Below are 5834 nucleotides of genomic sequence, written 5' to 3' on the forward strand. Positions count from 1 at the left end.
GCGATCAAGTGACCTTGACGTTTGCAATTATAACACATCATTCCTGCAACTTGACTATAATTAACTACGTTTACTTGTTGTGGCTTAGTTTCATTTTTTGCAAAAACTTTTGTAAATAAGGGATCAAGATCAGTACACTTAGACATGTGTTTCTTTATCTGTTTATACACATCCAATTCTGTACTTTCGGGCGTTAACTTTTTATCAAAACACCGCACTAAAGCTTCGGGCAACATAAGTGTCATGCTCGTTAAATACATTATTCGTAAGAAATCTTTCACAGCGATGTTATCTCCAGTAACCCAAGTGGAATTACCTAAAATATCCTGAAATGAGAGCTGCTCTCTCTATAACATTAAGCCGAGTCATAGTGGCTTGATTAAGTGTATTTCTTAATGTTAAAACTTCATCTAAGGCTTCCTCACCATCATAGACCGCACGTAGTCTAACTTTGAAATCGTCCCATGTAACTGCCTCTTGAAAGGAAACTCTCTCAGATACGCACTTGCATCCCCTTTAGAAAAGTCTATAAAACATTTAGCTTCTTGCAACTGTACTAATGGGTCTGTGATATATTTAGCATTTAAATGAGCGTCAACGGAAGAAATCCAAGACTCGACATTCTGAGGTAAGAACCCATTGACGTGACCTTGAAAAGCAGGGGCGTAACTAGGTAAGAATGGGCCCGTGGCATTTTCTTACAGTGGGCCCCCATTACCTCAAAAAAAAAAGATATATATATATATATATATATATATATATATATATATATATATATATATATATATATATATATATATATATATATATATATATATATATATATATATATATATATTATGGGAGAGAGAGTAGAGAGATTGATTTTGATATATCGTAGAACTAGTAGGAATAAGAAATTGAAATATAATATGCAAGCATTGAAATATAATTACGAATTGTTAATACATACATAGATTAGAAAAAAACATCTAAATTATATGTTCTCAATAATGAATCAGATGAATACCCTTATGTAGGCCTATGTGGCCGTTACATTATCACATAATTACGATACCTATAAAATGAAAATAAACACATCTTGGTCCTAAACATTTATACCATCATTAAATAAACGAATATGCCTTATACCTTCTAGAATTCTTTCTTCCTTGCTTTCATCTCTGCAAATCTTTCAATGACTTTACTTAAGTTCAATTTACACGCAGTTCCTTGTTCAATTGATAGAAGAGCTAGTCCTTCAAATCTTTTCTGTGCCATTGTACTTCGCAAATAGTTTTTAAAAAGCTTTAGTTTGGAGAATGAACGCTCTGCACTTGCAGTTGTGACTGGAATAGTTAAAAACAATAGCAATGCAGTGCAAACCTCAGGGAAACTGGCAGAAATAGAATGATTTTCTATGATCAACATATTAGCAAGGTCCTTAATACTAGAAACTTTGCTTATTTTTCCCTTCAGAGCAAATCTTATGCTGAGAATTTCCTGTGTGAATGTTTCTGACACATCGTTGTGGTATTTTTTCGCAAAACTAGATGCTTTCTCGTACAGCTTTGAGTCAGATAAATTTTGCAATGAGATTGGTTCCAACACTGAGAATGATGAGACAACTTCATGCAAGCCAGTAAAACGGAAGTTCAACTGAGTTGTGATGATGTCCAGAGTACGATAGTAAACTGTTTCTCTACACAAACTCTCTGGATCTTGTAATCTTTGGTCTTCACAAAGCTCGCCAAAATGTCTTTTTACGGTACGAAGTCTCTTTTTTCTCAAATTCTGGTCTGATTGACCACTTCTGGGCTATATCTGTTGCTTCTTTCTTTACATACTCAAACTTATTTCTTAATCTGCACATCTCATCCATGCAAACCTTTAAGAGGTCTGCTGCCTTAGCAAGATCAACTGCTTTTGATTGCAACATTTTTTATACTAAATTTATTGACTGTAAGATTTTTGACTGAAACGTCAAAAGGAATACAGAATTAAAATTTTCAAGACATTTCTTTAGTGCAGTGGCTTCATTGCATTCGTCTGTCTTAGAGCTGCATAATATTATTTGTGCTAGAGCTTTCTGCACATCACAGAATCGAACTTTGAGAGCAAATACCGCATCATAACGTCCAGCCCATCTAGTTGGGTTTAACTTTTTAATAGTTACCCCTTTCTGAGTGCCTCATTCAGAGATAATATGTCCTATATCTTGATACATCAATAATTTATTTCTGCACACCTTTGTATATCCCCTTCATGTTACTAGCTCCATCATATCCTTGCCCACGAGACCTTGAAATAGAAAGTCCACTTTGTTTAATTATTTGCAAAATTTGTTCTGATAGTACAGCTCCACTCATTAATTTGTAGGGCTTTTAGCTTTCCATTATCATCATATTCTATGCTACAGTAACGGTATATTTCACACATCAATTTTGGAAATATCCTGTTTTGTATCTAACGTTATGCTATAAAATGGAGCTGCTTTAATGGCATAAGTAAGTTCTTTTTCAGTTTCCTTTGAAAGAAACTGAATGTGAATAAGTTCATTTTGTATCATTGGGCTCATATACTTTGTTTTACCTTTAGGTTTACTGATTAATTCTGATAGAACTGGATCATATTTAGAAAGCAACTCAATGATGCAAATGAAATTTCCACGTTTCCTTTCATCCTCATCATAATCACCTTCATTTTATGCTTGTGATCCTTCTTTGTGTCCACGAAATGGCAAATTGCACATCGCTAATGTAAGAGTTACATATAATCTGTCCAAAACCTGATGCCAGTATTTTTTCTCCTTTTGAAGATTACCTTCAAGTGCTTCACTCAAAGTTCCATGCAAGCGCCATTGTTCATACACTAGGCTTGAATTATAGTGATTTTGGGATGATACGTGCCTCTTCATACCCTCACCTATGTGTTTCCAATCACAATAGCCATCAATCCATGTATCTTGAAATCTACTCGCTCTTCGATTAGCAAACAACCAACATGTCTCACAATAAGCCTTATCAAGAACAACTGACCACGACCTCTCAATTTTCACACCTGATTTGGATACTGCATGATAATGCTTTTCAGAGAAAGAGCGAACTTCTACATCCTTTTTGAAAGGGCCATTAGGCTTGCAATGTCCATTTGTAATGATAAATCGTTTTGTTTGGTCCTTCAAGTTTTGTTCCATAAAATGTCCTCGGTCTGTAGGCCACAACTATGTTATTGTGTCTAATGAGAGCTCAGGCGCATGGTCTTTTGAGGTACTAGGTTTACACTCATATTCACAGGTATTGCCTAATATAGTATTGAAAACTGGGTCAGAATCAGGCTTGCCAACTTCGTCTGATTTCTTTTCACCAGTATCAGTTGCTGTGTTTGTTTCAACTAAACTAGTACTAGTAGTAGGCATTTCCACACTAGTGACACTAGTATTAGTATTTTCTCCAATAGCTTCACAACTGTCATTGTCCTTTGCATTTTTATTAATCACTTCTACTGTTGGGGAAAAGATACCACTAATTTCTGGAAGTTTTTATGCCTTAATTTCATTTTCTTTTTTTCTTTTTTCGCTTTTCACTGCCACTAAGATGTTTTTGGGAGGCATGATATATCCGATTCACTGTAAATAAAAACTATTATTAATTGAGAAAATTATACTTTGTTATCATCTGATATACAAAAATTCTATTGTTTTTTTTTTTTTTTTTTTTTTTTTGTATGGTGTTTTTACGTTGCATGGAACCAGTGGTGGTTATTCAGCAACAGGACCAACGGCTTTACGTGACTTCCGAACCTCGTCGAGAGTGAACTTCTATCACCAGAAATACACATCTCTCACTCCTCAATGGAATGGCCGAGAATCGAATCTGCGACCACCAAGTTGGGACGCAAACACCGTATCGACCACGCCACTGAGGCTCTATAAAAAAAATTTTGATTGATATCATTTTGAAGATATTAATTAAATTTTTCTTCAATGCACTGCTCTTTCTATTACATTATTTGTATTGTGAGTCAAATAATAAAATTAAGTTCACAATTCGTAATCAACATAATCTTTCATGAGGTGTAAGATAACTATCAGTTGTAGTCCACTTATAAAAGAATATAATGTAAAACAATCAAGAAACGCGAAAAACTTCTCTCACTTTTTCCTTTAAATGATCAAAAGATATTGGCGGTCACAGGCGGTGACAACTGACAAGCTCTGGTAACTGGTGTACACGGAGGCCAGGACTTAGACAGGAACATAACGTGTTCAAGCCAAGATCTCATACGGACCTGTAGTGTACGAACAGTAATACTCCCTATGACCTCATAACTCATAAAGGCCATCATATACATTAACAATATGTAATGTCTTCTCAGTTTCTGTTAATAATCATTTACCAGTATTATATTGAGGAATTTGAAATTTTTTTTTTTCTAAATCACTAAAATATAACAGTAAGCAGTAGCATATTTTTTTCTTCTTTTTACGGCCGTGGGCCCATATCCCTTGGGTCCCTTGGCTCCCTTTCTGTGACTCTATGTCCATGGGCCCCTTTAATCATTATAGGCCCTGGGCCCGTGGCAGTTTGCCACCTCTGCCACCCTATTGTTACGCCTCTGTTGAAAAGGAAGGATAGCTGAATGCAGATTAACTAGAGTTGATACGGGAGCGGGGATAGGGTTACTAGGTCCGGGGGTGGGGTTACTCGGACTCAAAGGAGGCGTCATGTTTACTTTACTTTTTTTTATCTCTACGACTCCTTGCAATCCTATCAAAATCTCTATATGAATACAGACATCCACTGCGTAAACGCATAAGCACTATACAATAAAGATATGTTGCAGATTTATAACACAATTCCCCAAAACAATGATACTAATATTAAGATATTTCCCGATAATTTCTGAAAGAGAAAAAAAAATTCTAGACGAGAATTCGAAGTTGAATACAGTTTCCTTTAATGAAGGAAAAAATTAAGATTTACAAACAACTCACCTCAGCAATAATGGACAATCGAATTGTGATAACAACACTTCACTGCCTTAAACTGAATGCATAAAGAAATGTACTTAGATTGAGTATATATGGGCGAAGGGCGATGTTGTCATTGCTTCTTTCTCTATCTGGTTTGTGAGAGTTTAGCTGTGATGATGAATGTTTTTGGTTTGATATCCCGTCGTAATGTTGAATGTGTGGTTTCCTGGATATGATTCTTAAATGTTTAATAAACGTTGATAAAGACGAATGCCATTCCTTCGTCTTCTTAAGATGTTGATTGAAGATCCAGTTCCTCAGTTTGTATACTATTTATAGTTGATATTCGATGCGTTCATTTCTTCGGTGGACGTAGATACTTCGTCAAAATTGTAGATTCATTACTGTTATAACTGCTAAGTATTACAGTTTAAATTGCTGGTTCTTAAAGTTGATATCTCTTGGTTATTAAAGTTGAATCGCTGGTTCTTAAAGTTTTATCGCTGGTTCTTAAGGTTTATTCGCTGCCACCAATTGTTGGTGTGGTATTGTTATAAACACACATTAGAGTTCCATTTGATGTCTCTTCAATGTGATATGTATATTTAGACTTGCAGGTTTATTCTTCTGAATAAGTCTATTGTAAGTTAACTTTTAAAACAGTTTATTAGTAGCTCCATAACAGGAGTATAGATAGTTTGGTCGGATGACCATCCCGTATGACATGTTGAAAAGAACTAACAAAAATATCATAGTTGATGATAACGTATACTTAGTTATCTGACCATTTATGTAGATATGTAAACACAAAATTAGTACAGGAAGGCATCTGGTTCCTGTGAGACACTCAACTGTTTCTCCCGGGATGCTTTGTATTGTG

This window comes from Palaemon carinicauda, chromosome 34 (assembly GCF_036898095.1).
Source record: "Palaemon carinicauda isolate YSFRI2023 chromosome 34, ASM3689809v2, whole genome shotgun sequence".
Taxonomy (NCBI): Eukaryota; Metazoa; Arthropoda; class Malacostraca; order Decapoda; family Palaemonidae; genus Palaemon; species Palaemon carinicauda.